Source organism: Ostrinia nubilalis, chromosome 28, assembly GCF_963855985.1.
Source record: "Ostrinia nubilalis chromosome 28, ilOstNubi1.1, whole genome shotgun sequence".
NCBI classification, from domain to species: Eukaryota; Metazoa; Arthropoda; class Insecta; order Lepidoptera; family Crambidae; genus Ostrinia; species Ostrinia nubilalis.
The window spans coordinates 377,767-390,491 of NC_087115.1; the positions used below are offsets into that span (position 1 = coordinate 377,767).

A 12,725-nucleotide genomic window follows, 5' to 3' on the forward strand; every position below is an offset into this window, starting at 1 on the left:
ATTTCAATCGTCTCCAATAACCACGATTTATAGCCACGATAGCCCAACGGTGAAGGGGTCGGAGTGGCCGACTCGAGATCCGAGGAACGCGGGTTCGAATCCCACCGCCGCTCGACTATTGTGGTGAGCCCACTCGTAACACAAGCTTATTTAGCTTACCACGAGGGGCGAACGGGACTATAAGTAATTTGTGCAATACAAATTGCTAATAATCTTTAAAAAAAATAGGTTCACGTACAGTCAAATAGTTCGTGACACCCAAAGTAGCCAGAAAGTTCGCAACGTCTTTGTTACAATTGGAATAAGGTTGTGTTGTCACTTGTCAACCCGTCTGGCCAGCGTGGGGAGTGTAGGCTAACTCCTCCATTTGCTGGTAAACTAGAGAGTCTCCTGAAGTGGAGACTAAATGACCTGATGAAAAGTAGCCCAATGTAAGATCGATTCCCCACACCTCCTTTCTTTAATAAATCTACGTGCTCCTAGCAGGACTTTAAGACGACCCATTACTCTTTCTGTTCCTCATAGTAATAGCAATTACAGGAAGAACTCATTTTTTATTCGAGCTGCTAATGTCTTTAACCTTATGGCTGGCGATTCCGATATTGATTTATTCAATTCCAGCATAAATAGTGTTAAACGAAATCTCTTCAAAGACTGGTTTGATGTGCATTCTTGAAAGGTGCTTTTTTTAATGTATTAAGCTTTAATTTAATTAGTAGTAGGTAACTTTTGGCTTGGTAACTTCTTTTCTATTACTGTTTATTGATAAACAAGCATTACTCAGGCTCTAAATGTGAAAACATGTTAATGGTTATAAGTTTTCTAAAATGTTAGTCTACATAGTTTCTACACTGTATTGTTTTCCTTGTAAAAATAAAAATAAAATAAAATAAATGATGATGATGATGATGATGTCACGAACGTCACGTCACGAACTATTTGACACTGACGGACGGTACGAAACTATTATGTTAGATAGAGGTGGGGTTTCGATCTCCGCATGACAAACATTTTTGTGCTGTGTGGTGATGATAGTAAAATTAGCCCCCTAAAACATGGCAATGGACAAACCTTGTTCATATTATGTTACCAGGCAGTCGTCTAAAATAATGTTTCATATTGTCATCAGTTTTGCAAATGAATTGTGAATCAATTAAGTAGCCAATCACAATGTCTATTTTTAGTGTGAACTGAAATTAATTAGGTAGTACCTACTTACAAATCGTCTTTCTTTTGTGTTACATGCCTCTAGTTTATTTTACCCCACCAATCCCTATCTAGGTGCCGAGTCAATCTTTGAACTTCTTTCACTATTTCTATCAGTGCTAAAAGTTCTATAGATATTATGCTTAGAATTTTACGGAACCAAAGACCACACAGCATTCTTAGCCAAACAACAATAGCTTCAACAGTTCAACACTCTCCCAATACGTCTATTTGCCATCCATTTTTACCTAAAAGCAAACCGTGGTACAAACGTATTCATCTGCAAATGAGTCTAGAATTAGAAAGTGTGAACATGTCGGTGATTACGCAAACTTGACCTCCGGACGAGGGAAACTAATATGTATGAATATTTTCTAAAGTCCTCTGGAGATGCTGACAGGTAACTAGCAACGATGAATTAATTTGAATGATCAATTTTAGTTTAAGAAAAGAAAGAGTGAAGCAAGCTCTCAAGCTGGCTAGTTCGGTGATTGTCCCACAACAGGTTCGTACTACTGAGACGAAACAGTGAATTCAAAAAGAAATATTTTTCGTTCTGGATTCGTCCCATTTCATTTATTTTTTAACACAAGAGATTTAGTACCGTCAGATAGTCAATGAAATAAAATAATTTAAGCTGTGATTTCTTATTAATATATAACAAGTAGTTAAGATTTTCTATGTTGATTTTCTTTTAAATACAGATATTGTTAACAAATTCATGTTTTCTTTTAGAACGAAAATATATATTTTTTAAAATTCAGCGTTTCGTTCCAGTTGGACGAACGTGTTGTGGGACGAATCACTGAACTAGCCAGTTTGAGAGCTTGAGGGAATGTCTAACATTTACTGAATTTCAGTCTCCACTTTTCTAGACTGAAAGACAGCATTCAAAATCTAGCGAAAAGATACGCAGTGAAAGAATAAGAGATGACTCACTGGACTAGTCTCTTACTGAACGCCTCAAGAACCGGATTGGATTCAGACAGATGATTGGATTATTGTTTCACGGAAACAGTTTGCTAAGTAACGGAATAGAAAAGGAAGAAAAAAATTACTTGTTTTGGACCCATTCGTGATACAAGCATATTTATAGCGAGGGGTTAACGGGACTATTTGGTCATTTGAAAATACATACCTACATATTCTTAAAAAAAATAAAAAGGCTTGAAACAGGCTTTCATCTAAAAAACTGTGTGAGTGAAGTTTGCAAGAGCCTTGCATTTTTTAAAGAATAGTTATTATGTTTATCTAGCTAGGCCATTAACACACTGCCCATAGGTATGTTACAAAACAAATACCTCTTCTTACAGTGCAGAAAAAGTTCAATTCTTTTAAGGTATGATGATTTGAACGGCAAATAAAAACCACATTGTTTTTACTTTTTTCTTTGTGTGCAATATGACACTTTCTTCAGACGTGACGTCACGCGATGACATTTACCAAAAGAGAACAGAACAATAATGCGAAAAATCCAAACAATACTGTTTTGAATTCGTAAACTTTTACTTTTTGCGCGCGAGCAACCATTGGCACAGTTTTGAGGTTGATGAGGTGTGGGTTGTTATTTCACTTCTTTTTATGGTTTTTTATAAAACAAACGGTCTTTGACTTGATCTCAGTCATAGATTCTTTTGTAGTCCAACAGTAAAACTCATTAATTTTGCAAATAGGCTTTTAAAAAGCACTTTTACACGTCCCAGTGTTAACCTACCACTGCTCCGGGACAATAAACTAAATAGGCCAGTGCTGGGAAGAAGCAGAGCAAGATCAGTCACTATTGTGACAATTACAAATTATAGCCAATAGCCATAAGTAACTACTGTAAATCCCTACAAGCCAAAATATGATTGTGCTGATTGTGCTGCGAGTGGGTTCCCCCAATGCTTGCCAAATGTTTGTCTCGAAGCGCTGCACTGGTAGGGCAAAAAAAATTGACAGACATGTAAAGGCTCCTTAAGAGCATTTTGATGATTTTTAAGAACAAATTAAATTAAATTAGTAGTATTAGTACACTAATTAGTGTAAACAAATAAAGATATTTTTGATTAGTTTAGAGCGATCGACGGGAATTGAACTAGCGAGTCTTTGATCGGTAATCCGATGCCGACAAAATGGAAGATGCATAGAACAAAAACAATTAAATTTGATAAAATCCATGTCAGAATTAAGAGGCAGGCCGAGATGCGTATAACAACTGGTAAAGTACCTAATAGAAACAAAAGATAATGTTATACAGACAATAACATTGTGAATCCTAAGTACTTGTAATAGGTGATATTTTACACCAAAAATATAGCTTGATATGCTATAACATTTTGCGTGCCATGCTCACTCAGTCCATTATTTTTTACGAGCGGAACGAATCACAGATATTTGGTGTAATTAATCACAGTAATAGATATCTTGGAACTGGATTAAGTTCCTGAAATATTTGGAATAGTAGAGCAATGTTTTTGGAACGGAGTTTTGCAAACATTTGTCGTTTGCAAAAAGATAAATTTTATTATATAAACTCTGTTTTATAGTCTGAGAAAGTTATGTAAAAGATATTTTCACACAAGGAATGTATAAAATTGGAACAATATAGGTAAGTTATATTCATATTACGTCACTGGTTCTGTTATTGGCGGTCAAGCTGTAGATCCTGGCTACACAGGAGTTGCAGCGGTGGGAACGAGAGGTGGGAATAGTCCCGTTATATTTTTCACGTCGCGCGTTACGCTAAGATGTTTTTTATGTCATTGGTGTCACGCTTTAAGCTTCGTTGAAAGCTGTCTGATAGTTCGAACTTCGAACTCCTCCTATGTTCTTCTGATTAATTTCGTTGCGGGTCCAATGACAGTTTAACTGGTTTAACTTTCACCGGGACAAACTTGACCCTTCACTTGTTGGGTTATTGACGGTCAAGTTGGCTACACAGAAGTTGCAGCGGTGGGAACCAGAGGTGGAAATTCGATTGTAGTTTTCTCGTACAAGAGTAAGTAAAATCATCCATCCTCCATAAAGGTAGCGGGAAGGCGCTGGATGCAGGCCACCACCAACCGGCCATTGTGGAAATCATTGGGGCAGGCCTATGTTCAGCAGTGGATGTCCTATGGCTGAAATGATGATGATGATCCATCCTCACGAAGCTCCGCCCAATTTTTTTATACACTACGAGGAAGCTCTTGGCCTGCATTATGCCAGATGGAAAGTGATGATCAAGCCGAAGGTGGAAGCTTCACCCATGATTTTAAATATTGTGTTTTTTGGAGTCGACATCAAAACGCGCGCCGTGATAACATCCTATGATTGTAGACGACAAACGAAAGTGCTTATCTGGTAAAATCGATATAATAATAAACGCGATAAAAACTGCGATAAGTGTTATTACGCCATTGTATCGATTTCATGCGATAAACCCATACATTTTGTCGTCTAAAATCATCGATAAGATTATATCACGGCGCGCATCTCAGGCCTATGGTCTCTCATAAATTGGAGAGTCGTTTACCAGAGGCCAATGACCAGTAGATGTTGATGAAATATTACAAACATTGTAAAAACTAACGAGCAATGACTCCGCGTCACAAAGTCTGATAAAACTAAGAACCACCGCAGACATCATGCTACTTCAAGCATTTTGCGTTTATTTATTTATTTATTCATGAATAGAACGGTAGTACCAATTTACACTATTCAGACAAGACGTAACAAAGTTCAGAATAACATTTAAGTAGGTACTTATAAACAATTTTTTAACTTAGGAAAAGTACATGAATCAGATGCGATTATTTTCACAGTAACCCAAACATTCTGCTAGTAACTCCACCCCTCTGCAAATACGTCATATTTTGGGTTTTGGTCCAGGAAACGATTGAGAGTACATAATGTACGTGGTATAAGTGATTTCGATCTTGAAACCGTGCGTCACGGAGGAACAGCAAACAATGCATATCTTCGACTACATCTATATCGATGCAGCATCGCGATCGCCGATGCTAAAAGTATTTTTTTTAATGCAAGACAAGGCAGGTATTTGACCGCAATCGCACCTGGTGTTAAGTGGGATGCAGTCTAGGATGGTACATATCTGCCCTGTAAGTGCCTATTCCCTGTATGTAGCATGTTTGCAGCGGCCCTAAGCAGCCAGCCGTCATTACCAAGGTCACGGAGCGCGAGCACAGTCAGTTTACCCAAACCGCATCAAGGTCGGTGTAGTTTTATACTGTAGTTAGAGTAAATATGCATAATTACGTGGTTTCGAAGTGAATGTGGTTTCTTAGAGTCGCTAGCGCGTTGATGTCTTTTGTACTGACGGTACAGTTTTTATGCAAAAGTATATTTTTTCTCGTTTTACTATTTGTTTAAGATTATGAAATACACATAATGTCTTATATGAGACGGGCAGATGGCATATAGCGGCCTTGGACGCCGTAGATCTCAGGTTTTATTATCATTTGGATCATTTTTTTTTAATTTAAACTTCCATCACTTCTGTTAATTGATGTCAAAAAATTAAATTATAGAGTATGTATTATGTATGTTATTAGAGCTTACTTTTTATTTTCATGTGACAGGAGGCAAACTTATGGCATTGTCTTCCATTCAACCGTTTGGTTTTATATTAAGAAGAACTACCAGCTATCGTTAGCGGACGACTAAAAATGGAGGTATTTTAATTGGAGACGAGAGTGAATAGTCACTTTTACAGGGCAGATATCTACCATCCTAGACTGCATCTCATACATCAGGTGCGATTGCGGTCAAATACCTTGGTGGATGCCTTTGTCCAGCAGTGGACGTCATTTGGCTGAAACGATGCCTTTTCTGTATTAAAAAAACTCTCACGGAACCCCAAAAACTCGCATCCTTTCTCAGCAATTCAGAGTTATAATATTTTATTACGGGTGAAAGTGGTTGCGTAACTCAGCCTTCGGATCGCGACAGGTTTCACGTTCACTCGCTTGATGCTATCTGTGCCTGAGGCGATGGAACTCGTAGAGAAACGCAAGGAAGTGTTATGTGTCTTGTTAATGCTTCATTTTGGGAAGAGAAAAGCTTTAAAGCCTGGTCTGCGAGCACGTAGAATTTTGTCCAATGACCCCAAGCTACGCATCCTTATCGCTCGCGCGTAATTATATTGCTGTCGCGACTGTGCGACCGTCGCCTGCAGTGAGTGTGCGAGCGCGACAGCAACATAAATACGCGCGAGCGATAAGGATGGGTAGCTTGGGGTCATTGGACAAAATTCTACGTGCTCACGGACCAGGCTTTAGTAGGCTTTAATGTAATAAATGGATGTTATTGAACCCACCGATGTAACAAGGAACACGAACTAATTCCACCAGCCCCCTTCCATGATCGAGGAACCAGACGCAGGTTAGCGTACCATCCCTATATTGTTGACATTCCACCAGCTCGCACTAAGCGTTTCGATGACTCTTTTATAATGCGAACAGCTAGGGACTGGAATTCGTTGCCTGCTGCTGTCTTTCCTGAAGACTATAATCCGGGCCTTTTCAAGGCGAGAGTGAATAGGCACTTACAGGGCAAATATGAACCATCCTAAACTGCATCTCACTTAACACCAGGTGCGGTTGCGGTCAAATACCTGCCTTGTTAGGCATAAAAAAATTAACCCCTTACGAAAAAAGAGAAGGTATTTAATCCCCGAGCAAATAGAGAGGTCTTCGTTCGTTTCAGCCAAATGACGTCCACTGCTGGACAAAGGCCTCCCCCAAGGTTTTCCACAATGAACGGTCCTGCGCTGCCCGCATCCAGGCTCTTCCCGCGACCTTTACCAAAGAGAGGTCTTATTTGACCCTAAAGTTCAGAATAAAGAATGTACATTTGTATTTTACATGCAGATGGTGTCAAATTCATTCATCATTAAATGCGCTTCTCGCGAAAAAACCTCATATTGACGGTTTGTTGACAGTATATAGGTAGTATGGCTCAGTATATTTTGGAGGTATACAATTTTCTGTCGCATAGTATTTAAGCACCTATTTATGTAAATCGTGTATTCTGTACTTCTGTCGCTGATGAACGTTTTGGGTAAAACTGTAAGTCCACAGTGAATTATATAAATAAATAAATGCTCATGAAAGAGTTTAATAAAAATATGCTTCTACTCGTATGTGTAATTTCGATTATAAAAGAAAAAGCTCAAAAATATCATCAAAATTTTATAAAAAAAAATAAAACCGACTCCAAAAAACCTACACTAAAAAGTAGAAAAATAATTACTAATTACCTACTTATTTATTAGGACGAATTATTAATATTCATGTAGGTATACCATGATTGATACTTCTGGAGTCGGTGCCAAGATTATGAAACATGTAAAGTTTGCCTGCACCGACTCCAAAAGTATCAATCATGGTATACCTACATAAATATTAATAATTCGTCCTAATAAATAAGTAGGTAATTAGTAATTATTTTTCTACTTTTTAGTGTAGGTTTTTTGGAGTCGGTTTTATTTTTTTTTATAAAATTTTACTTATTTCTTGCTTTTTAGTTAACTAATTATTACCTTGATGTTACCAGTTACCACTGAAGGTAGGCAGTACATTGAGACCATATTCTTAATGTATATTATAAAAAAGTTCATCCCCAATTTTCCACCCTTGGGGGTGAAATATTTTCTTCAAATTCGCATGAAACCACCCTTTTGATAATACCTATTTAACAAAAAAATAATCGTTCAAATTGGTTCATAATCGGCGGAGATATTGTGTATAAAAAAGTTCATCCCCAATTTTCCACCCTTGGGGGTTGTTTTTTTTATTATTAAATTTAAATGGGACCACCCTTGAGGTATTACCTATACGCCGAAAAAAGATTTGTTCAAATCGGTTCATAATTGGCGGAGTTATCGCGTAACAAACATAGAAAAAAAAAAAAAAAAACATACGGGTCGAATTGAGAACCTCCTCCTTTTTTTGAAGTCGGTTGATAAAGTCCCAAGTGGGATTCAAACTATAGCAATAAACGTATGAAGATTTCCCTCTAACAATCGGAAGTGCACAAAAAGTGGAAAATTTTAAACCTCTCAACAGCCATCTTCCTCTCATTGAGGCGGCGGAAGCCGGTCCCGCCGGATGTCGGCTTGTCTGTGGTCTAGTCTATGGTACGCTTAGTCTATGGCCTTGTTCTGAAGCTTGTCTTTGTGTGGAGGTTGGGAAGTCCATTGTATTGAATTGAGGGACGTGTTAGCTGAAAGTGTTACTAATCATAATTTTCTTTTTATACACAAACCAGCGGCCGCCCGCGACTTCGTACGCGTGTATCCCGTTTTACCCCCTTAGGAGTTGAATTTTGCAAAATCCCGTATTAATGAGCACCTACGTTATAAAAGGAACCCCCATGCAAAATTCGAGACTCCTAGCACTTTAGTTTCTGAAATTTCGTGATGAGTGAGTCAGTCAATCAGTCAATGATCTTTCGCTTTTATGGATATAATCGTAGATCTAAATTGGGTTCGTTAAAAAGACATTTATTTTTTACAAATAGGCTTTCAAAAAGCGCTTTTACACGTCTTTTTACTACTTTAACCTTACCACTACTTCAGAACAATAAATGGGCCACTATTGCTATTGAGAAGAAGTAGCGCAAGAAATTCAGCCAACATTATCAGCTATTTGTAACTCAAAGAATGACGTATAGGAAAAAACATGGTAGTTAATTGTCATATTTTTAGGAGCTGTCAAAACTCAAAACGAAACTCACCTGAAGATTTTGTATGAAAAAGTATAATGTGATATCACTGGTTCAACTAACTATTTGGATTTTCATGGCTAGATTGAAGCACTGCCAATCAATTTATCATATTGGATTGAAAAAAAATACATTACAAGCTTTTTTGTTAATTAATAAATTAATTAGTCTTTAATCGCGTGCACGTTTACACTTTCTGTGTCACCAGAGTTCATGCGAGCAAAGTCGCGGGTCAAAGCTTGTTATTAATTAATTATAAACAAGATCAATACCTATATTAATTGGAAACAGTCCCCACGTCAACACACGCTTATATCGTGGATCATTATTGTTTTAGTGGCGCTTAATCGCTGTTAATTAAAATTTAATTTCCACACTTTCTCTATTAACATAATCTTAATGAAGCCGGCTCATTTTATTTGTATTTATCACAGAAGGAGTTAAAAATAGATGGCGTTTATTTTAGAGGCAAGTTTAATAGGTTTCATTTATAGGTAAGTGGACACAACATGGAAACAGGTTGTAGGACAGTAGTTCCCGTAACCTTCAACAGCCAGCCTAGGATGCGCGCCGTATACGACTTTGGCTAAAGAGTCACGCTGACGCACGCTGACTGTCAGCGCTGACAGCCGAAATGTATGAAGCGTCGGCGCCGAGCGATCAGCGTCACTCAGGAACGTTCTCTTCAAATTTTACATATTGATCTGTCAGCGCCGACGATCAGAGAACGGTCAGCGCGATTCTAAAACCAGCCTTTACTTTAGGTATACTTTATCGACGTCAAAATGTATGAACAAAATCGATAAAACGGCGTGATAACCGCTTATCGCGGCGCGCATCCTAGGCCTACAGATGACACAATTTTTCAGCTCCAACGGCTACCAGTTCTATGAGCTATGTGACCACCCAGTAGCATTGCCAGACGTCCCGATTTTTGCGGGACGTCCCGATTTTTAAATCAAATTTAAATGTCCCGCGCGGGACAGGCTCGGTCCCGATTTTCAGAGAGAACTCGACCGTACGTGGCACGTGGTTTAAAATATTATTTTTTTGTTAAAATACATTTTCTATGGCTACTTTTGCTATCCATTGTCACGTAAATGTAATTTTAAGTCAAATAAAAAGATAAATATTTGAAAACCTTTGATTATATTACGTTTTTTTACTATGTCCCGCTTCTGACGGAAGAATCCCGCTATTTTCACTCAAAAAGTACCAAAGTCCGGACTTGGCAAAAAAAAAAAACTGGCAACGCTGCCACCCACTGCCCCTTAGATTTTGGCAATTCTGCGAGCTATGTCGACGGCTACATTGGTTCTCCTGCGGATCTTATCATTTATCTGTGTATATTGCCTAGTTGTACCTTGTGTGTTCCTTTTCTTTCTGTTCTTTGGTGTGCAATAAAGAGTAGGTATTTAATATTATTATTTCTGGATCGATCATGCAAGCAATATTCGAGCATAGCACGCTCTATCGCCCTTTGGGTGACCTTGAGCATTCTTATGAGGCCCATAGTAATAAACCATAAACCATGTATCCATTCTGTACAATGTCAGCGAATACACACTGATTACAAGGTGGACCGACGACATCGTAAAGGTAGCAGGGAAGCGCTGGACGCAGGCCGCTACCAATCGATCAACGTGGAAAGTATTGGGGGAGGCCTATGTTCAGCAGTGGACGTCCTATGGCTGAAATGATGTGATGATGACGAAACACTGGTTAGAGAGTAAGCTTGAGACACTGCGATTGCATGGATAAGGATATTGGTTCGGAAGAAAATTTTAGAAATAAAACCTTATCCACCGGTAATCCTTTTCTCTTGCTCGATCCCACATTTAATACGAATCACGAAGTCATTTACAAAAGTCTTTGCATAATACCAAATAAACGTCTTTCTTTTCTTTGCAATATTCTCAATAATCTTATTATTCTCCTCAGGTCCCAGACAGCCTAGACTTTAAGTCATAGAATACTAATCACATGGTCATTAGTCAGGTTTAAGTGGGAATACATAAGAGAAAAGCTAGACGAGTGTGTCAATCACTTCGAATTAACGTATCCTAGTATCTAAAGTAATTTAGAAACTTTTTCTTAGGACATGAGTAATCGCTGTACACTATTTTGAAAATTACATGAGTGTGTAAAAAGTTAACGGCTTTCAATCAATAAAGCAAACAGAGAAAACAAGTAAAGACATTATTAAAACCAGATAAAATAGGGGTGTTATAATCGAATCTACAAAAGCGAAAGGTCACTGACTGACCGACTCATCACGAAATCTCAGAAACTACAAGTGCTAGGAGTCTCAAATTTTGCATGGGGGTTCCTTTTAGAACGTAGGTGCTCACTAAGACGGGATTTGGCAAAATTCAACCCCTAAGGGGGTAAAACGGGATCCACGCGTACGAAGTCGCGGGCGGCCGCTAGTTTAAAAATAAGTATAAATTAGTCGGATTTCCGGGGCTTTTATTATTACGGAAGTTTACAAATCTATGTTTTTATTTCAGTAACCACAAGCACTATAATATTCATAAGTTTTAGAATATTTTATAATAGTTATCTAACGAATTAAAATATTTATTGCCTCGTGAAAGTCTGCATGCAGACTCTACATCGAGAAATAGTTGTGAGCTGAAATTCAGATGTTACGTAACATCCCACATTTGGGTTAACTTCGTAACCGAAGAGAAAGTTATCTCACACTTGAAGTAAAAGGATTAATTCGGAACATTGATAATTTTATACGGAAACCATCTGACAACTAATTGAGCACACTAACTTCATCCAGAAATCCTCTGTTAACTCTTACTGACTCATCTACGGGACTATTCCCACCTCTCGTTCCCACCGCTGCAACTCCTGTGTAACCAGGATCTACAGCTTGACCGCCAATAACCCAACCAGTGAAGGTCAAGTTTGTCCCGTGGGAAAGTAAACTGTCATTGGACCCGCAACGAAATTAATCAGAAGAACATAGGAGGAGTTCGAAGTTTAGTGACTGATCTGTCAACACTCGTTCTGACCAAAGCGGATTGCGCTGAAAGGCACGTAGATAGTAAGTAATTATGATCTAGACTTAGAATTTCTCTATTTATCACCTAGCTAGGGGGATATGAAACATACAGAAACCATGTGGCAAACTACTGACTGATCTGAAAATTATAAATAACTTAAAAAAATCGAACTGCCTAAGGCTGAATTGAACCCACGACTTGATTTTTTCAAGTTATTTATAATTTTCAAATTAGTTTGAGATGCGACTCTTAACACTAAAGAAAAAGTAATTATACTGACTGATCTGTCAACGCACAGCTCAGAATACTGAACGAATTGCGATGAAAGGCACACATAGTATGACGTAAGCAATCTAAGAAGATGAAACAGGGGTTCAAAGTTTAACACGAGCGAAGCTGTTCCAATCTCAACTTCATACAGAAGTAAGTAAAGTTGGTTCTTCTGTCTTTACGCTTAGAGCTTTTATTAACAGGTTTTAATGCACTGTTAATGGGATGATTCAAATCAGTTTGTCACAGATAGACCGTATTACTTGACACTTATCGTTGTAATTTGCCCAATTAAATTAACTTTATAAATTATACCTTCTTTACCACTGCTTTCTTTAGGATAATAATGTAGGCCTGTGCTGAGAAAAAGCAGCGGTATAAAGTTAGTAGGTATAGTCAACTTTTACAAAAGCAAATGTGCTATAAAAATACCTGCTGATTAAAAAACAGTAAAACTGCGTGAAATCATTCTTCACATTAATTCGAGTAGGTAGGTGGTAAAGCTCTCTGTTAAATGAAAGTTAT

At 38.0% G+C, this 12,725-nt stretch overlaps 1 protein-coding gene across 2 annotated transcripts in view; it reads right to left on the reverse strand.

Annotated features, from left to right (window-relative positions):
* Positions 1–12,725, reverse strand: part of LOC135085518 (atrophin-1-like) — a 31,761-nt gene that overhangs the window by 18,299 nt on the left and 737 nt on the right. The window lies entirely within an intron of this gene.